Genomic DNA, 22,699 nt, shown 5'->3' on the forward strand with positions numbered 1-22,699 from the left:
TTCTATGATATCCCCATTCAGATGTCTCTTCTCCAAGCTCAACAGCCCTAACCTCTTTAGCCTTTCCTCATAGGGGAGCCATGCCCTTTATCATTTTGGTCACCCTTCTCTGCACTTTCTCCAGTGCAGAGAAGAAATGTAGACAGGTGGGTGGCTAGTGGGCATGAGGATCGCCTGGTAACATGCCTACCTGGTGCGAAGGTGGTGGACCTCACCCGTCACCTAGATAGGATTTTAGCCAGTCCTGGGGAGGAGCCAGCTGTCGTGGTACATGTGGGCACCAACCACATAAGAAAATGTGGGAGGGAGGCTCTGGAAGCCAAATTTAGGCTCTAAGGGAGAAAGCCAAAATCCAGAATCTCCAGGGTAGCATTCTCTAAAATGCTCTCTGTTCCACGCACAGGTCCCCAGAGGCAGGCAAAGCTCCGGAATCTCAATGAGTGGGAGACGATGGTGAAAGGAAGAGGGATTCAGTTTTGTAAGGAACTGGGGAACCTTTTGGAGAAGGGGGGAGTCTTTTCCGACGGGATGGGCTCCACCTTAACCAGGGTGGAATCAAGCTGCTGGTTCTAACCTTTAAAAAGGAGATAGAGCAGCTTTGAAACTAGAACAAAGGGGAAAGTAGACAGTTACTCAGCAGCACATGCTTCAGAGGGAGGTATCTTCAAAGGATACTTAATGACACATCACAATTAGGGCATTCCATCAGTGAGGTTCCATTAATAAGAAAGGTAAACAAAGTGCCTGTAATAAAAACGCACCTGACCTAAAAGATTGCAATTTATCCTTATCAATTTGAAATTTATCCCTATCACACTTTGAAATGTTTGTATGCTAATGTCAGAAGTCTGATGGGAGAATTAGGATGTACAGCAGTGAATGATGACAGACTTAATTAACATCTCAAAGATATAGTGGAAGGAGGATAACCAATGGGCCAGTGCTATACTGGGGAACAAATTATATCGCAATGACAGAGAGGAACATCTGGGAAGCGGGATGGCACTTTATGTACGGGATGGCATACACTCCACAGAATAAAGATCCTGTGGGTAGAAATCCCTTGTGTGTTGGAGAAAAGTATAGTGATATGTGTATACTACCGGCCACCTGGCCAAGATGGTGAGACGGACAGTGAAATGCTAAGAGAAATTAGGGAAGCTAACCAAATTGGTAGTGCAGTAATAACAGGAGATTTCAATTACCCCAATATAGACTGGGTAAATGTATCATCGGGTCACGCTAGAGAGATAAATTTCCTGGATGGAATAAATGACAGTTTTATGGAGAAATTGGTTCTGGAACCAACAAGAGAGGGAGCAATTTTAGATCTAATTCTTAGTGGAGCACAGGATTTGGTAAGAGAGGGCACGGTGGTGGGGGTCGCTTGGCAATAGTGATCATAATATGATCAAATTTGAATTAATGACAGGAAGGGGGACAGTAAGTAAATCTACGGCTCTAGCGCTAAACTTTCAAAAGGGAAACTTTGATAAAATGAGAAAAATAGTTAGAAAAAAACAAAGAAGCGGCTACAAAAATAAAAAGTGTGCAAGAGGCATGGACATTGTTAAAAAATACCATCTTAGAAGCACAGTCCAGATGTATTCCACACATTAAGAAAGGTGGAAGGAAGGCAAAACAATTACCAGCATGGTTAACAGGTGAGGTGAAAGAGGCTATTTAGCCAAAAGATCTTCATTCAAAAATTGGAAGAAGGATCCAATAGAAGAAAATAGGATAAAGCATAAGCACTGGCAAGTTAAATGTAAGACATTGATAAGACAGGCTAAGAAAGAATTTGAAAAGAAGTTGGTTGTAGAGGCAAATACTCACAGTAAAAACTTTTTAAAATATATCTGAAGCAGAAAGCCTGCGAGGGAGTCAGTTGGACTGTTAGATGATTGAGGGGTTAAAGGGGCACTTAGAGAATATAAGGCCATCGTGGAAAGATTAAATAATTTCTTTGCTTCGGTGTTTACTGAAGAGGATGTTGGGGAGATAACCGTTCCGGAGGTTTTCATGGGTAATGATTCAGATGAACTGAACCAAATCACGGTGAACCTAGAAGATGGGGTAGGCCTGATTGACAAACTGAAGAGAGGTAAATCACATGGACCAGACTGTTTACATCCCAGGGTTCTGAAGGAACTAAAAAATGAAATTTCAGATTAGTTAAAATTTGTAACCTAACATTAAAATCATCCATTGTACCTGAAGACTGGAGGGTGGCTAATGTAACCCCAGTATTTAAAAAGAACTTCAGGGGTGATCCGGGAATCTACAGACCAGTTATCCTAACTTCAGTGCCAGGAAAAATAGTGGAAAGCATTCTAAAGATCAAAATCACAGAACATTATAGAAAGACATGGTTTAATGGAACAAAGTCAGCATGGCTTCACCTAAGGCAAGTCTTGCCTCACAAATCTTCTTCACGTTTTTGAAGGGGTTAATAAACATGTAGATATAGGTGAACTGGTAGATATAGTGTACTTGGATTTTCAGAAGGCATTTGACAAAGTTCCTCATGAGAGGCTTTTAAGAAAAGTAAAAATCATGGGATAGGTGGTGATGTCTGGTGATGTCTGGTTAAAAGAAAACAGAGAGTAGGATTAAATGGACAATTTTCTCAGTGGAAAAGGGTATACAGTGGAGTGCCTCAAGGATCTGTACTAGGACCCATGCTTTTCAATACGAAGGAATACGAGTGAGGTAATCAAATTTGCAGATGATACAAAATTATTCAGAGTAGTTAAATCACAAGCGGACTGTGATAAATTGCAGGACTAGAAAATTGGGCATCCAAATGGCAGATGAAATTTAATGTGGACAAGTGCAAGGTGATGCATATAGGGAAAAATAACCCATGCTGTAGTTACATGATGTTAGGTTCCCTATTAGAGGCTACCACCCAGGAAAGAGATCTAGGCATCATAGTGGATAATACTTTGAAATTATCTGCTCAGTGTGCTGTGGCAGTCAAAAAAGCACAGAATGTTAGGAATCAATAGGAAGGGAATGGTGAATAAAACGGAGGATGTCATAATGCCTCTATCACTTCATGGTGAGACTGCAGTTCCTCAAAGATGTAGCAATGCGGAATACCCTTAGCCAATCAGCTAGACAAGGTACATCTGGCAGCCGCTACTCCTAGTCTGTTTGGGATCATATGAGACAAACAGTTGAGAGGTCTTACAATGTGGCTGAGTTTGTTTGTTGCAATATGCTAAGGCCCTTTTGCAGTCCAGAGTATGTAGGGCTTTTTCGCTGTCATGCAGGGGGCCTAGGAAATTTAGATACTATGATGGATTAATAGATATGGAAAGATGAGATGACCTTCGGGAGAAATTTCAGAGGGGTATGGAAAACCACCCTGTTATGGAAGAATTGCACATGTGGAGGATAGTGAACGAGAGGTTGGAGTTCGCTGACTCTCCTAGTGGAAGTCACTGTGACTAGGAATAGCACCTGCCATACGAGTACTTTAGATAAGTTGACTAATAGCTCAAAAGAAAGCATTATCAGTTGGGAAAGGACTACATTCAGGTCCCATGGAACAGATGGCTTTTGTATCAGGGGTTTGACATGCCATAGACCTTTCATGAAATGAGATATCAGCAGATGGGTAGAGATCAGTTTTCTGCTACTGGAGTATGGTGAGTTGCTATAGTACCTTTCTGACTCAGGTGAGGCCTGAGTCAGAAAGGTGGAGCAAATATTTCGGCAGATGCTTTGGCTCACATGAAAATGGGTCCAAAGCTTTTTGATGACAACATTTAGAGTGCATATTTCATTTGAAAACATAAGTTCTTATAGTGGTAAGCTTTCTAGGTGAGAATAGTATGTCCACAATCTCTGTAGGTAAGTGGAGATCCTTGAACACTCACCATCCAAGCTGTGAAATTGAGGGCTGAAAGGTTGAGATGGTACAATATCCTGTCTTCCTGAGACAACAGCGCAGGGTCTGTCCCAGATGTAAGGGAGGACGCCTGGAAAGTTGTATAAATTATACATATTGGATCTGTCTGCACCACGCCGGAGCTATGACAATTAGACAAGCATAGTCCTGAAGAACCTTCTGCAATGCTCTGGATATAAGAATGAACAATAAAATGCGTACATGAGGCTTTGGCCCCAGTTGAGGAGGAAAGCATCTTGTGCTAGTCTGTGATTGCTTGGTAGAAATGAGAATTGATTTAGTGTTGTAACTGCTGTGACATGAACAGGTCCACTGATGCTGAAGACCCCATTAGATGATGAGTTTGTTGGCCACTGATTGCTGTAGAGACTGATCTTGTGGTTGAAACAGTCTGCTAAGTCGATCTGCTAGTGTATTGGGGATTCCCGGCAGATAGGTGGGGTCTGTAGAGCAGCTCAATTTCTTTCGGCCCAATTCTATAGAGGCCATGATCTCGTTACTCATTGTTTGTTGATGTAAAACATTGCAACATGGTTGTCGGATTGAATAAGAATGCTCTTCCCTTGAAGAAGATGAGCAGATTTGATAGAGCTCTGATTGCCCTCAACTCTAGAAGATTGATTTAATAGTGGCTCTCTTGAGTCCAGTTGCCTTGTGCTTGAAGGGCTCTGATGTGCATTCCCCACCTTTGGATAGTGGCATCCATCACCAGAACCACTTGATAGGGGAGCAAGTGAAGAGGGGCTCCTTCCTTGAGAATTCATGGGTATAGTCACCACTGTACTCCCATTTCCTAGCCACTTTTGCACTTGAAATGACAGCAGTTCAGTCAATTGTTACCACTAGCTACCAGACCCCACTAGAGGTAGCAGATGCGAAGACGGGTTAATGGAAAAATATACATGGCCACTGCTATGTGACCAAGGACATAAGAACATAAGAACTTGCCATGCTGGGTCAGACCAAGGGTCCATCAAGCCCAGCATCCTGTTTCCAACAGAGGCCAAAACCAGGCCACAAGAACCTGGCAATTACCCAAACTCTAAGAAGATCCCATGCTACTGATGCAATTAATAGCAGTGGCTATTCCCTAAGTAAAATTGATTAATAGCCATCAATGGACTTCTCCTCCAAGAACTTATCCAAACCTTTTTTGAACCCAGCTACACTAACTGCACTAACCACATCCTCTGGCAACAAATTCCAGAGCTTTATTGTGCGTTGAGTGAAAAAGAATTTTCTCAGATTAATCTTAAATGTGTTACTTGCTAACTTCATCGAATGCCCCCTAGTCCTTCTATTATTCGAAAGTGTAAATAACCGAGTCACATCTACTCGCTCAAGACCTCTCATGATCTTAAAGACCTCTATCATATCCCCCCTCAGCCGTCTCTTCTCCAAGCTGAACAGCACTAACCTATTCAGCCTTTCCTCATAGGGGTGCTGTTCCATCCCCTTTATCATTTTGTTTGCCCTTCTCTGTACCTTCTCCATCGCAACTATATCTTTTTTGAGATGCGGCGACCAGAATTGTACACAGTTTTCAAGGTGCGGTCTCACCATGGAGCGATACAGAGGCATTATGACATTTTCCAGTCTATTAACCATTCCCTTCCTAATAATTCTTAACATTCTATTTGCTTTTTTGGCTGCTGCAGCACATTGAGCCGACGATTTTAAAGAATTATCCACTATGAGGCCTAGATCTTTTTCCTGGGTGGTAACTCCAAATATGGAACCTAACATCGTGTAACTACAGCAAGGGTTATTTTTCCCTATATGCAACACCTTGCACTTGTCCACATTAAATTTCATCTGCCATTTGGATGCCCAATCTTCCAGTCTTGCAAGGTCCTCCTGTAATGTATCACAGTCTGCTTGTGATTTAACTACTTTGAATAATTTTGTATGATCTGCAAATTTGATAACCTCACTCATCGTATTCCTTTCCAGATCATTTATATATATATTGAAAAGCACCGGTCCAAGTACAGATCCCTGAGGCACTCCACTGTTTACCCTTTTCCACTGAGAAAATTAGACCATTTAATCCTACTCTCTGTTTCCTGTCTTTTAACCAGTTTGTAATCCACGAAAGGACATCGCCTCCTATCCCATGACTTTTTAGTTGTTGTAGAAGCCTCTCATGAGGGACTTTGTCAAACGCCTTCTGAAAATCCAAATACACTATATCTACCAGTTCACCTTTATCCACATGTTTATTAACCCCTTCAAAAAAATGAACCAGATTTGTTAGGCAAGACTTCCCTTGGGTAAATCCATGTTCACTGTGTCCCATTAAATCACGTCTTTCTATATGCTCTACGATTTTGATCTTGAGAATAGTTTCCACTATTTTTCCCGGCACTGAAGTCAGGCTCACTGGTCTATAGGAGTCGTCTGGTGGACGAGCGTGAAGAAGAGAGTAGGCTGCAGATAAGAACATAAGAAATTGCCATGCTGGGTCAGACCAAGGGTCCATCAAGCCCAGCATCCTGTATCCAACAGAGGCCAAACCAGGCCACAAGAACCTGGCAATTATCCAAACACTAAGAAGATCCCATGTTACTGATGCAATTAATAGCAGTAGCTATTCCCTAAGTAAACTTGATTAATAGCCGTTAATGGACTTCTCCTCCAAGAACTTATCCAAACCTTTTTTGAACCCAGCTACACTAACTGCACTAACCACATCCTCTGGCAACAAATTCCAGAGCTTTATTGTGCGTTGAGTGAAAAAGAATTTTCTCCGATTAGTCTTAAATGTGCTACTTGCTAACTTCATGGAATGCCCCCTAGTCCTTCTATTATTCGAAAGTGTAAATAACCGAGTCACATCTACTCGTTCAAGAGTAATTTTCATGGTGTTTTGCTTGGTTGGAAGGCAGGAATGCTCTCTTTCTTGCATTGAGTTTATCCAAGACCCAATGAATTTGAGTCTCTGAGTGGGCTCCATACTCGATTTCACAGCATGGATCCCTTCATCCCTAGAGTTCGCTGTCATAAACCAATCATCCAGGCACGAGAAGATTTGTATTCCCTGGTGAAAATGAGCTGTCGCTATTACGAGACATTTCATAAATATCCTTGGAGCTGACAAGAGGATGCCTGGAACGCCCTTCCAGAGGAAGTGGTGAGGACCAAAACTGTGAAGGATTTCAAAGGGGCATGGAATAAACACTGTGGATCCATAAAGTCTTGAGGATGTGAATGAAGAGTAGAGCCATGGGGGTGACTTGAAGGAATGAAGGCTACTACCTGATGATTAATAACCTTATTCAATAAACATACACATAGTTAATGTGACTCCAACATTGCTAAATGCTTAAATGGCAAGAGGAAATGTGGGAAAAAGGATTTGCATTCACAAATAAGCATGGGAGTAGCTTGCTTGTTGCGGCGGTTACTACCCCAAACCAAATTAGCCTGCAACTTCACTTTCAATGCATATCCAAGCAGCTCTCTGCTTCAATGGCAAGGGGGGAATGAAGAAAAGAGGATTTATATTCAGACAACAACCAACAAGGACTAAATTGCACAGGCTTGGTAAACAAATAAGCATGAGAGTAGCTTGCTTAATGCAGCGATTACTACCCCTAACCAATTAGGCTTGATACTTCACTTTTATGCAGCTCCAGCACTGCTCTCTACAACAAAGACGGGGGTGGAAGGAAATTAGAACCAAAAAGTTACCGATAGAAAAAAAAAGTTAGCGGTCAGAGTAAGCGGTCAGAGTAATAGATATTTTTCTCATACTTAAGTGTGAAAGCTTGCTGGGCAGATTGGATGGGCCACTTGGTCTTCTTCTGCCATCATTTCTATGTTTCTATGAATGGGAGTACTCTGTATTGATAGTGGGAAGTATCCACTTGGAAAATGAGGTAGTGCCAGCGCAAAGGGTAGGTGGGTATGTAAGCATATGCATCCTTTAGATCAAGGCACACATCCATTCATCCTTCTGTATATAAGGCAGGATGTTGCTGAGGGAGTTAATTTTGAATTTCTCTCAGAGTATATATTAATTCAAGAATCTGAAGTCAAGAATGGGCTATAGACCCGTTTTCTTGGGAAAAGGAAGTATTGGGAATAGAAGCCCAGAGCATGCTGAAATGCTCTGATTGGATCTATCGCTTGTTGTTGAAGTGATTGCACTTCCAGTTGAAGCTGCGGTGAATGAAATGGATCCAGATGGAATGCTGAACAATATGGGAGGGATGAAAGCCAAGATAAATGCAACTGGTACTCTGACTGCATAAGTTGGAGGACCCAGGGATCCTTGGTAATCTAACTCCACTACTCCACAAAACATTGTTTCTTCCCCCTACTAGGGAGTCAGAAACTGAGTATTTGGCGGGATCAAAATCTAGGCCCGTTTAGGCTGGGCTTGTGTCAATTTCTGCTGAAGGCATTCTCTTTGCCAAATCCTGGATGGAAGAAGCTGATACTGGACTGGAAGGAGCAGCAGACTGTAATGTTGAAAAGACTGGTAAAGCCTCCTGTGGAGGTATGGTTGTTTGTATGGGTAGAAGTGACATATCACCGTGGAGGGCTGTTCAAGAGCCATTGAGTGACTGCACTGCCACATTCTAGTCTTTTATCTGAACAGTCTCCTGGAGCTTTTTGCTTAAGAGATTTTCCTGTAAGCTGGGAAGGTCCGCCATTTTTTTATGGATGTCCTCTTTAATGAGTTTCCCCTATAGGTGATATCAAGATTTTGGTCTGTGTATCATCATAGAAAAGAGAGCCTAGAATGTTCCTTCCATCTCCTTGATCAGAGAGGTAAAGAAACTCCTCAGCAAGTCTGTGATCTGGTTGAGTCACTGATATATTTTTTGACCTGGCACAGGTGGTGTAACAACGTCTGAGACCAGGATAGGCTCCTGCATAAGAATGTTTGTCTGTTAGACGTAAGCAGCACTATGGAGGTCACTGGTTCTGCAGTCGCCAGGGGAAGTCCTTCCACTACTAGTTTAGGCAGGTTGAGCACCCTGGTTATTGGTGGCAGCAAGGGCAACCTGCACTCTTCTCCTACAGATCTAGGATGAGCTATATTGGTAAAATAGCCTGATAAAGTCTGAAATGGATGTGTCTGTGGCTTTGATGGGGTAGAGTATTTGGTCATCTTGAATGCTTTGGTATGTTTCGATGGGTCTTTTGAGATGCGCATTGAGGAATCTGGTACAGGTTGATGATATAGCATTGGTTGCAGCAGCGCTGCACTATGAGTCCTTGCACCGTGCATGGTGGGATTGTGTGTCTGCAGGGGATATGCCTTAGCAGGCATCAAGGTCTCACATTTCTGTGGTGTTGCAGTATCAAGTATTGAGTGACTGGCGCGTTGTATGCATCGATGCATCAAGTGCACCAGAATTCTGTATGTCCTGTCCAGTGCATTGGAGAGATGTGTGTTAAGCACCTCAGAGCATCCTGCGTTGAGCACCTCACTTGCATCAGTAAAAGATGCGTTGTCAATGCCGCCAATGATAGCATTAATAGTGCCAGTGCACTCCACTTAGAATGTTTGTACTTTCTTTGACGTAAACTGTGATGGCTCCAGTGATTGATGTTGCTTTGCCTTTGATGCAGGGCAGCTGGTGGAACTTGACCCAGCAGCTTTGGTCTGAGCCAACAGGGGAGTTTTTGAGGAGTTCCTGCTCAACTCTTTTCTTGGAGAGGCAGAGAAAGCTGCACTGTGGGATGAGGAGAGATTTACGGAGTTGCTCAATTCGATGAGCCCTGGATCTTTGCAAGTGCGGGAACATCTGTCCACAGGCACAGCAGTTTTACTGATCCAAGGCTTCATTAACACAATTTGTGATTGTTGGTGAGGGACAATCTTTCCACAGATATAATTTTTGAAATCACATACTGTAGTTGATTTCATCTTCTGACCGGCTATGGTGGAAAAGAAAGTCATGCTTGGCTGGTTTATTTATTTAATTTTTTGTGGGTAACTCTAAAAAGTATTGTTGTGGCAACTGAAGAAAAATATCAAATTAAAAAAGGTTTTAAGGATTTTTACAGAAAAATATAGAAGAGGCAGAGTTAACATCCATGCTGTGCTTGGATAAAAAATGACCGAGGAGAATCACGAGGCAACTCCCGCACATGCTCAGTAGAGCTCCAAGCTCTAATAGTTTGGAGAGATGATTCGTTCGGGCTGCCAGATGATGTTGCTTACATATAATGGCTAATTTAGGTTGCTTATGAATGGAAAACCTTCTATCAATTGTCTCTTTCCAAGTTGAAAAGCTCTAGGCTGCAGAGACTCATCATAGGAGAAATGTTCCAGCCTCTTATCAAAATTTTTGTCACCCTCCTCTGCACCTTTTCTACTTCCACTATGTCTTTCTTGAAATGGGACAACCAGTACTGCACAATTATTCAAGGTGCGATCACATCCTGGCTCAATATAGAGGCAATATGATATTTTCCATTTTATTCTCCATTCCTAACATTCTATTTGCTTTTTTGACCACCACCATGCACTGAGCAGAGGATTTCACTGCATTGATCAGAAGGACTTCAATGTCCTTTTCCTGGGTAGTGACTTACAATAGACAACTCAGCATAGAGTACCTACAGTTGGGATTATTTTTCCCTTTATGCATCACTTTGCATTTTTCTATATTAAATTTCATCTGCCATTTAGTTGCCCTGTCTCCTAGTCTCACAAGATTTTTGTAGTTCCTCGTAATCCACTGCCATTTTAACAATTTTGAATAATTTTGTGTCATCTGTAAATTTGATTCCCTCATTCATCCTTCTCTTTTCCAGAGCATTTATGAATATGTTAAACAGCATAGATCCCAGTACCAATCCTTGTGGTAGTCTAATGACCTTTCTCCATTTGGTGAATTAATCATTTAGTTCTACCCTCTGTTTCCTGCCTTTTAACCAATTACCAGTCCACAAGGTAACACTGCCTCCTATCCCATGACTTTGTAAACACCTGAAGAATCCCACAGAGGTTTTTGTTAAATGCCTTCCAAAAATCCAAATATACTATATCAACCCGCTTATCTTTATCTATATGTTTATTTACACCTTCAAAGAATTCTAAAAGATTGGAAAGCCCAAACTTCCCCTAGCTAAAACCATGTTAACTCTTCTTTATTAAGTCATGTCCATTTATGATATGGCCAGTGATTTGTTTTTTTTTTTTTTTTTTAAGAATGGCTTCTACCATTTTGCTCGGCACTGGTGTCAGACTCGCCAGTCTAGCGTTTCCCTGATCTCTCCTGCAGCCCTTTTAAAAATCAGTCACATTGGCCATCTTCTACTCTTCAGCAATCACAGATGTTTAAAATGATGTTACAGAGTACTAGTAACAGGTTAGTGATTTCATGTTTTAGTTCTTTTAGAACTCTGGGATGGATGCCATTTGGTCCTGGTGATTTGTTATTCTATACTTTGTCAATTTGATCTACTACATAAAAACATAAGAACATGCCATACTGGGTCAGACCAAGGGTCCATCAAGCCCAGCATCCTGTTTCCAACAGTGGCCAAGCCAGGCCATAAGAACCTGGCAAGTACCCAAAAACTAAAAAAACTAAAAAATAAAAAAAACCAAACAAACCAAACATCCTCCATTGTCACAGATAAGATTCTGAACAAATAAAACATAACTATTAAAGACTGTTTCAGATTTAGGTATGTTCTTATCATCCTCCTCTCTAAAGGAAGAGGCAAATAATTCATTCAGGTTTTTTTTGCTCTTTCCTTGTTTTCCCTGAGCACCCCTTTTGCCCCCTCTATCATCTACTGGCCCAACTGACTCCCTCATAGGCATTTTGCTTTAAATATACTTGCAAAGGTTTTTATTATTAGTTTTTGCTCACTGGCAAGCTTTTTCTCAATGTCTCTCTTGGCTTGTCTTACTAATGTTTTCCATCTAACTAACAATATCACTAAGGACTGTTTCTATAAGCTTCAAGTTCTGAAAAGACTCAAACCCCTTCTTCACTTCCAGGACTACAGAACCGTCCTCCAGTCAACCCTTTTCTCTAAAACTGACTATTGTAATGCTTTACTCTTGGGGTTCCCCATCTCCGCCACCAAACCACTACAGATGCTCCAGAACGCAGCAGCCAGAATCTTAACCAACACCAACCAGCGAGCTCATATCACCCCCATACTCCGAAACCTGCACTGGCTGCCAATAAAATACAGAATCCTACATAAAGCACTCACTATAATCCACAAAACCATCCACAATCAGCTCACACTAGACCTTCAGATCCCTTTCAAATTCTACTCATCCGCAAGACCCATCAGAGAAGCATATAAAGGAACCCTACAAGTCCCACCAACTAAATCCACCTGCCTAACTTCCACCAAAGAACATGCATTCTCCACAGCGGGCCCAGTCATTTGGAACAAATTGCCGACTGACCTAAGACTGGAACCCTGCCTTCTTACCTTCCAAAGAAAACTTAAGACTTGGCTTTTCCTCTGAGCCTTCCCCTAATTTCTAAAATGTCAATCCAGACTCAGCCCAACTGACGGGACACATGCACTAGTCCCAGTATTCTTCATTGTTGAGATTACTTACCAGATAATCTTCTTTTCCTTAGTGTAGACAGATGGACTCAGAACAAATGGGTATAGTATGCTCGTGCTAGCAGTTGGAGACGGATCTGACGTCAGCACAGGTATATATACCCCCACAGGAAGCGTAGCAACTCAGTAATCTTCCTTGCAAAAGCTGTTATGGATGTGTGTACTGACGCTCAGTGAAATCTGATTCCCCTGACCGATTGACAGTAGCTGGAGACCACCAGCATTGCCAACCGGAAGGCGTCGCCACCTGGCAAAGGGGACGCTCTTATGGAAACAGATGACATGGCTTACCTTGAATCGGTGAAACCCATGTACACAGGCAGCTGGGCGGGATGCTGAGTCCATCTGTCTACACTAAGGAAAAGGAGATTATCAGGTAAGTAATCTCAACATTTCCTGGCGTGTAGCCAGATGGACTCAGAACAAATGGGATGTACAAAAGCTTTACTCCCAGCCTGGGCGGGAGGCTGCCTGAGGACCCTGTAGGACCGCCCTCGCAAATGCTGTGTCCTCCCTGGCCTGGACATCCAGATGGTAGAACCTGGAGAAGGTATGGAGGGAGGACCATGTCGCCGCTTTACATATTTCTGCAGGCGACAGCATCCCGGATTCTGCCCAGGATGCCGCTTGTGCTCTGGTAGAATGAGCCTTGACCTGTAGAGGCGGAGACTTCCCAGCCTCTACGTAAGCTGCTCGGATAACTTCTTTAATCCAGCGGGCAATGGTGGGCCGCGAGGCCGCTTCACCTTGTTTCTTTCCGCTGTGCAGGACGAACAGATGGTCCGTCTTTCGTACTTCCTGTGTCACTGCCAGATATCTGGGCAGCGATCTGCCAATGTCGAGATGGCGTAATAAACGCCCTTCTTCAGATTTCTTCAAACCCGCCATGGTAGGCAAGGATATGGTTTGGTTAAGATGAAACTGTGAAACCACTTTAGGTAGAAAGGAGGGAACCGTACGAAGATGGATAGCCTCAGGAGTGATTCTGAGAAATGGATCACGGCAGGACAGTGCTTGTAGCTCTGAGATGCGGCGTGCTGAACATACAGCCAGCAAGAACACCATCTTCAAAGTGAGAGAACGGAGAGACAGGCCCCGAAGGGGTCTGAAGGTGGATCCCGCGAGGAAATCCAAAACTATGTTGAGGTTCCACAAAGGCACTGGCCACTTCAGTGGCGGACGAATGTGCTTGACTCCTTTCAGGAAGCGAGAAACATCTGGATGCGTGGTGATGGTCTTGCCATCCCTCCTGGGACCATAGCAAGACAGCGCAGCCACCTGAACCTTGATGGAGCTGAGGGAGAGACCCTTCTGAAGTCCATCCTGCAGGAAATCCAAAACAATAGGGATAGTAGTCGCATGTGGGTTGGTGCCATGAGTGTCGCACCATGCCTCAAATACTCTCCAGATCCTGACATAGGTAAGGGATGTGGAAAACTTGCGAACTCGGAGGAGTGTATCTATCACGGGCTCCGAGTAACCTCTTTTCTTTAGTCTTTAGTCTAGCCCTCTCAATGGCCAGACCGTAAGAGAGAATTGAGCTGGATCCTCGTGGAGGATGGGACCTTGACGTAGAAGGTCCCGTACAGGAGGCAGGGGAAGAGGCTCCCCTGCCAGCAGTCTTCTCATGTCCGCGTACCAGGGTCTACTTGGCCAGTCTGGTGCCACTAGAAGAACTAGGCCCCGGTGTTTCTGAATCTTGTGGATGATGGCGCCCAGCAGAGGCCACGGAGGAAAGGCATATAGCAGAGTCCCTGGAGGCCATGGCTGAACCAGGGCATCGATGCCGTGTGAGAACAGGTCGCGCTTGCGGCTGAAGTATCTGGGTACTTGAGCATTGGACTTGCCGCCAGTAAATCCATGTCCGGAATCCCCCAGTGATCCACAATCATCTGGAAGGCTGTGGGTGACAGCTGCCACTCTCCCGGATTTAGGCTTTCTCTGCTGAGGAAGTCTGCCGTGGTGTTGTCCTTCCCGGCAATGTGGACGGTGGAGATGTCCTGAAGATTCGCCTCTGCCCAAGCCATCAGTGGGGCGATCTCCAGAGATACTTGTCGGCTTCTGGTTCCACCCTGACTGTTGATGTATGCCACCGTGGTGGCGTTGTCGGACATCACTCTGACTGCTCTGTTCTTCAGTCTGTGAGCAAATCGAAGGCATGCCAATCGGACTGCCCGAGCCTCTAGACGGTTGATGTTCCACGCTGACTCTTCTCTGTTCCACCGCCCTTGTCCGGTGAGTCCTTCGCAGTGTGCTCCCCAGCCGCTCAGGCTGGCATCTGTGTTGAGCAGAGTCCACGTGGGGGAGGACATCTTCGACCCCCTGCTCGTGTGGTTGGACTGCAACCACCACAGTAACTGGGTCCGTACTCTGGCAGGCAGAGGTAGGTGCGTGGAATAGTTCCGGAAACGGGGGCTCCAGCGAGAGAGCAGGGAGCGTTGCAGAGGTCTCATATGGGCCCTTGCCCAAGGTACCACTTCCAGGGTGGATGCCATGAGGCCGAGAACCTGCAGATAATCCCAAGCTATGGGCCGACTGGCTCTCATCAAGTACCAGATACATGTCTGAAGTTTTAACCTTCTCTTGGTAGTGAGACTGACTGTGTCTGCCTGGGTGTCAAACTGTACTCCCAGGTATTCCAGCGACTGGGAAGGCTGTAGGCAACTCTTGCTGAGGTTGATTACCCAGCCCAAGCTTTCCAGAAGGTCGATCACTCTGTCGGTTGTCCGATGGCTCTCCTCTCGTGATTTCGCCCTGATCAGCCAATCGTCTAGGTAGGGATGGACCAGGATTCCTTTCCGTCTGAGTGCCGCTGCTATCACTACGACCACCTTGGTGAAGGTCCGCGGTGACGTGGCCAACTCGAAGGGCAGAGCCCGGAATTGGAAGTGGCGTCCTAGAACCTTGAAGCGTAGGTAGCGCTGATGATCCGGATGGATCGGGATATGCAGGTAGGCTTCCGACAAGTCTAAGGCCATGAGGAATTCTCCTGGCTGTACTGCGGTCTTGACGGAGCGCAGAGTTTCCATGCAAAACCTAGGGACCCTTACGTATCGATTGACTGACTTGAGGTCCAGTACGGGCCGGAAAGTGCCCTCTTTCTTGGGTACCATGAAATAAATGGAATAGTGCCCAGAATCCATTTCCCATGCAGGTACTGGGATTATGGCTTTCAAGGACAGGAGCCTCGCCAGGGTAGCTTCCAATGCCGCCTTTTTGTGTATTGGACACGAAGATTCCACAAACCTGTCCGGAGGGAGGTGATGGAAGTCCAGATAATACCCCTCTCGGATGATGGCGAGGACCCACTGATCCGACGTAATCTCGACCCATCTGGGGTAGAAGAGGGTTAACCTGCCCCCTATGGCTCTGTCCCCCGGATGGATCGGCTGATTCTCATTGGGAGGCGCGGCCGGGCCGTGAACCCGAGCCGGCTCCCCTCTTATGCTGCTTGGTCCGAAAGGACTGGTTTCTGGCCTGAGGACGAGGTGCTTGGTAGCGACTCCTATAGGGAGTGAAGCATTGGGAGCTTCTACCTCTGGAGGGCCTCGGAAAGGCGCGCTGGTTCCTTTTGAACCTATCTTTCGGCAGTCGCGGTACTGGAGAGGCGCCCCATGTGCTGGCCAGTTTATCAAGGTTGCTGCCGAACAGGAAACAACCCCTAAAGGGCATTCTGGTGAGGCGTGTCTTCGAAGGAGCATCGGCTGACCAGTTCCGTATCCAGAGCTGCCTCCTGGCAGCTACAGAGGATGAGACCCCTTTTGCTGTCGTACGGACTAGGTCAGATGCGGCATCCGTGAGGAACGAGAGAGCTGACTCCATGTCAGCTGCCGGAGCATTGTTCCTGACCTGTGACAAACAGGAACGCGTCACCACTGTGCAGCAGGTTGCGATTCGCAAAGATAGAGCTGCCACCTCAAAGGTCTGTTTCAGGATGGCGTCCAGTCGCCGGTCGTGAGGCTCCTTGAGGGCCGCCCCCCCTTCAACTGGAATGGTAGTGCGCTTGACCACAGCGCTAACCAAGGCGTCCACCTGAGGGCATGCCAGCATCTCCTTGATTGCCGGTTCCAGGGGGTACATGCCGTCAGGGCCCGACCCCCTTTGAATGAGGCCACTGGTGCAGCCGATTCCAAATCTATCAGTTGCTGTGCTGCTTGTAAGAAGGGAAAATGGCGGGCTGTAGGATGAAGACCTTCCAGCAGAGGGTTCTGCGTAGAGGGCACCGTAGTGCTGGGACCTGTAATAGCCAACTCCGCCAGGCACTGAGATACCAGATCAGAGAGATCTTCCTTGGGAAAGAACCGCCTCATGGTTCGATATGGCTCAATCCCCGAGGGAAGTTCCCCCTCCTCGGGGGGTTCGGACTCGTCCTCCGAGACATCAAGGTCCGCCTGAACCGGACTGCCCGGAGGCGGGTGCCCACGATAAGGGCACGAAGGTCCAGTGGCAGGATCAGCTGGAGCAGCAGCAGGGCCTGGACGGGAAGCTGATTGCATCTGTACAAAGGCATGGATCCCCTTAAAGAGATCCACCCAGGAAATGGAAGCGGTCTCTAGTCGTCGGGGTACCAGGTCCCCCGGAACCCCAGGTTGGTCGAGACTGCCCGCTAGATCCGGGGTGGCCCCTGGGGAACTGTCAGCAAACCTCGGTTGAGACTGGTCCTGGCCCTAGGCTCCCACTGCCTCCTCACATTGGGCACAAAGGGAGTCTGGCTCCTCGCTGTGCGTGGCTCTAAGCTGGTATGCTGAGCAGAGGCCGAGAGCTTTTACACCTGAAGCAGGAGGCGCCGCCGCAAGAGACGCTGGGGTGTCCGAATGTTCCATTGCGGCTTGTGAATGTAGCACTGAAGAATATGCGCCTAAGAATATGCGGCAGCTTAATACAATATGCGCTCAATGCGGCAGCAATATACGCTCAATACAGTATGCGCTCAATAATATGCGGCAGCAATATACGCTCAATGATATACAATATGCGCTCAATAATGTGCGGTCAGCAATATATGCTCAATGATATACAATAAACATAGAAACATAGAAACATAGAAATGACGGCAGAAGGAGACCAAATGGCCCATCTAGTCTGCCCCGCAAATTTTCTCTCTCATACTTATCTGTTTCTCTTAGCTCTTGGTTCTATTTCCCTTCCACCCCCACCTTTAATGTAGAGAGCAGTGATGGAGCTGCATCCAAGTGAAATATCTAGCTTGATTATGATATGCGCTCAATAATGTGCGGTCAGCAATATACGCTCAATAGCATACAATATGCGCTCAATAATGTGCGGTCAGCAATATACGCTTAATGATATACAATATGCGCTCAATAATATGCGCTTAATCATATACAGGCGCCTATCATGGGCGCTCAATACCTGAACAAGGCCGACAAAATGGCGACCTCGTCGTGCCGCATACAGGCAACGCCGCCGATCCTCGTCCCTTGGAGACCAAAAGTAAGAGATATAAGCCTTACCTGATCCTCGGCGCTTCCCGGTTGGAACCCGGGCGGTCTCCAGCTGCGGGGGGAGAGGGGAAATACCTTCACCGCCGCGTTTGAGGAAATGCACCTGCTGCCTCTAGGCCGCCGAACTCGTCTTGCTCGGGGCTAAGTCCACGCCGGGACAGAGGCGCCTCTCAGCCCGACCCGAGCCCTTCACGCTCGGGGGCTAGATCCCTGCCACGATTCGGCCACCGGACCGAGGCCTAGACCTCCAAGGGATCGCGGAAATCACCCCGGAAAACTCAACTGGGGGAGGGACCCGAGGGTATCACCGCAGGAGAGCGGGGCTCGATGTTCCTGTAGAAATTTAGTAAGTAGAATATAGAAGTAGAAAATAGAAGTAAAGTAGTATTGGAAAACACGCTCAGCGAGCGTGCAGGCACGCCAAACTGCTTTGGAGACGGAAATTACTGATTTGCTATACTTCCTGTGGGGGTATATGTACCCGTGCTGACGTCAGATCCGTCTCCAACTGCTAGCACGAGCACACTATACCCATTTGTTCTGAGTCCATCTGGCTACATGCTAGGAAATCTGTTCCATTTGTAAGAATAAGATTTTCTCGTGAAAGGCTTCCATGAAGCAATCAGGACACGGGAAACTGATTCAGAAAGGTTAAGTGGCTGAAGGATTAATCTTTCAACATCCATGCCGTCAGAGACGAGGCTTGCAGATTGGGGTGGCGCAGGCACCCGTCGTTTTGCGTAATCAGAAGCGGGTCCTTTCCTAAGGGAATGTGCCTGCGAATGGAGAGATCCTGAAGTACTGGAAACCACACTTGGCGAGGCCAGTGAGGTGCTATCAGGATCATGGTTCCCTTGTCCTGATGTAACTTCACGAGAGTCTTTGAGAGAAATGGAAGTGGAGGGAAGGCATATAAGAGACCTGTCGCCCACGAGAGGGAAACCGCATCTCTTGGTTGTGAGTGTTGGCTACGAGTGAGAGAGCAAAAGTTCTGTACTTTGCGGTTTTGACATGTTGCAAAGAGATCTGTATGAGGGTAACCCCATTGTTGGAAGATCGAGTTCGCCACTACGGAGTTGAGAGACTACTCGTGTGTCTGAAAGGTGCGACTCAGCTTGTCTGCCAACACATTGTCCACTCTCGGCAAGTAGGTGGGCCTGAGGTACATCGAGTGGGAGAGGGCCTCTGCCCATATGTGCGCAGCCTCCTGACACAGAAGGTAGGAGCCCGTCCCTTCCTGTTTGTTGATGTACCACATGGCCACCTGGTTGTCCATCTGAATCAGGATGACCTGATTGGACTGGCAATCCTGAAATACCTTAAGAGCATATCTGATTGCTCGAAACTCCAGGAAATTTATTTGGTGTTTGGCTTCCTCTGGAGACCAAGATCCTTGTATCTGCAGTTTGACCACATGGGCTCCCCAGCCGAGGTTGGAAGCATCGGTGGTGAGAATTATTTGAGGGTCTGGAGCCTGGAAAGGCAAGCCTTGGCAGCGATTGATCTGATCTTTCCACCAAGCTAGAGACTGACGTAGTGAGTCGGTGACATGGACAACGGTCGACAGGGGCTGAATGGATTGAGTCCACTGTAACCTTAGAGTCCACTGCATGACTCTCATGGCCAAGCAGGCCATTGGGGTAACCTGAAATGAGGACGCCATGTGTCCCAGCAGGATGAGGAAGTGGCGTGCAGTCGTGCGACTGTAGCTGATGTGCAAGAGAGACGAGAGTGAGAGCTCGCTGCCGAGGCAGAAAAGCTTTTACCTGCAAGGTGTCCAAGATTGCCCCTATGAATGATAAAGTTTGAGATGGGACTAAGTAGGATTTGTCGTAATTGACTAGAAATCCTAGCGAAATCAGAGTGTGTACGGTAAGATGTAGGGGCGATAGAGCAGTTCGCTGAGCGGGAGCCCTGATCAACCAATCGTCTAGGTAGGGGTAGACGTGAACACCTTGAGTCCTGAGGAAGGCTGCAACTACTACGAGGCATTTTGTGAAGACTTGTGGTGCAGACGCGAGGCCGAATGGAAGCACTCGGTATTGATAGTGCTTGGGGCCTACCAGAAATCTCAGGTATTGGGATGAGATGGAGTTATCGCAATGTGTGTGTATGTGTCCTGGAGGTTTAGAGAGCAGAGCCAGTCTCCTCTTTGCAGAAGAGGAAGAAGAGAACCCAAGGTTACCATTTTGAACTTTTCTCGATGGAGGTACTTGTTGAGGGCAGAATTGGACGAACACCTCCCGATTTTTGGGGGATTAGAAAGTACCAGGAATAGAACACTAGGCCGTGCTGAGAGTAGGGTACTGGTTCTATTGCTTTGGCCTGGAGGAGGAGGAAGACCTCCTGTTCCAGGAGGATGGAGTGGTCGGATGTTCTCCACGTTGGTAGAGGTGGGGAGTCCGGTGGAATTGAGAGAAAGTTCAGATAATAACCTTGAGCGATTATCGCTAGGAGCCACTGGTCTGAGGTGATTGAGTGACACCTGTTGTTGAAATGGCACAATCGACCTCCCACTGGTATCTGAGGCAGTGGAAGCTGGCTGCTGCTCTCTAGGAAGGAGTCAAAAACCGGAAGCAGGGCCCGGCTGAGAAGCTGCTTGTGGCTTTTGTTTTCGTGTCTGACGAGATTGGGCCTTATGGAAAGGTCTCGTGGAACGAGTCCTAGACGGTGGTGGATAGGACTTCTTTGGAAGGAAGAATGACTTTTTAGTATCCTTCCTGAATGGCTGATTGGAGGCATAATCAGAAGGCATCAGAAAGAGCTGTCTGAGAGGAGACGCAAAGGAGCAGTGAGGAGAAGGTCCGCTCCTTCTCAGGAACATTGTGCTGGTTTGAGAAACAGCTGAGGCGAAAGTGGTCGCCGCCTAGTGACGTCAGTCCAACATCCCCCAGCCCTCCGACTACAAAATCGGCGGAGGGGAGGCACAAACTGAGAGGAGACGCAAAGGAGCAGTGAGGAGAAGGTCCGCTCCTTCTCAGGAACATTGTGCTGGTTTGAGAAACAGCTGAGGCGAAAGTGGTCGCCGCCTAGTGACGTCAGTCCGACGTCCCCCAGCCCTCCGACTACAAATCGGCAGAGGGGAGGCAGAAACTGAGAGGAGACGCAAAGAAGCAGTGAGGAGAAGGTCCGCTCCTTCTCAGGAACATTGTGCCGGTTTGAGAAACAGCTGAGGCGAAAGTGGGCGCCGCCTAGTGACGTCAGTCTGACGTCCCCCAACCACAAAATCGGCGGAGGGGCGGCGCCCCGCTGCCGCCACGCCTAAGCCACGCAAGCCAAAGGGGCGCACGGCTTGGGCCGGCTTAGGCCGAAGGCCGGCAAGAATCTCTGTAGCCTTTTTCCTTAGGTGGATACTTTCCCCCTTAATGGGGAGAAAGAGGAAGGCCCGGATCTTAACCTCTTCTCCAAGCCATCACCCCCGCATAGGACCCATGAACCATCACGTGGTTAGGATGGTGGAACCGCCAAGAGAGGACAGTTTGGGAGCAGTGTCCTTTGCTTCCTTAAGTCCTGGCGAAGGCCCAAAGTCTCCCCTGCAGCCAGCTGGAATAACATCAATGGACTCAGCTGGAAACCCGGTAGGACAAGTCCAAGAGGATATCAGCCTGAGGAACCAGGCTGAAGCCATTTGGACTGAGAACAATATTACTTCTGTAATTCAAGAAATAGAACCTCCGAGTATTAAGGGTAGTCATTCCCCTGGAAGTATTCAGGGGAATCTAACCTTAGAGGATTTGGGGAAAATGATAATGAAACTAGACGGGAATATAATTAAGATGAATGATTCTTTGTTATCTGTTATTAAGGAGAATAAGATGTCTATTGAATCTCAGGGAAAGAAAATAGAGAAATGTGAAAAAGACATGGTGGTGGTCACTAATAAATTACAATTAATGCAAAGTTCTGGAGATGCTTTTGTTAGGGATAGTTTGACCATTCACAAAGATTTGGAATATATGGAAAATCTATTTAGAGCAAAGAATTTAAGAATTATAAATTTTCCTTTAACGTGACTTCTCTCACCCTGGGAATTATTCAAGAAATTTCTCAAGGAAAACCTGTTACATGAGGAGGAGGAAATTCCTAAACTTTCTAAAATTTATTATTTGCCAAAAAAAGCCACTAGGAATACTAGAGGACAAGCTGAAAAGGAAGAATCCTCCTCACCATCCTTTCTTGAAGAGTCGGTAGACCTGATTAATAACAGAGCTACCTTGATAGTTTCGTGTATAGCAGAACAGGATAAAGAAAAGTTGTTTAAGAAATTTTTTGCAGTAAAAGATATTTTATTTTGTGGACATCGAGTCCAAATCTTTCCTGATGTGGATAGAGCCACTCAGGCAAGGAGGAGGACTTTTTTGACCTTAAAACCTAGAGTGATAGCACTAGGTGCTACATTCTTTCTGAAATTTCCATGCTTGTGTCTGTTGAATTATAAAGGAAAGAGATATGGATTTTTAGATCCGATCCAATTGGAAACTTTTCTATCAGATAAAAGTCAAATTTCATTATCAGAGACAGAAGCCAATTAAGAAATAGTATTACTCCTCACTCCCGGAATTATTGTTAAAATTATATATTTAAATATATTATGAGGTATCGTCTCCTCCAGTTTTGGGGTTTAGGGGAATGTGATTTGAATGATTATGTTTACATTTAATATTAAGATGATATTATAGAAATGATATCACATTATGTCATCACATTATGTCACTAATTTCTTGTTTTCATGAAGTGTAAAAACTGTTGA

This window comes from Rhinatrema bivittatum, chromosome 2 (genome assembly GCF_901001135.1).
Source record: "Rhinatrema bivittatum chromosome 2, aRhiBiv1.1, whole genome shotgun sequence".
Classification (NCBI taxonomy): domain Eukaryota; kingdom Metazoa; phylum Chordata; class Amphibia; order Gymnophiona; family Rhinatrematidae; genus Rhinatrema; species Rhinatrema bivittatum.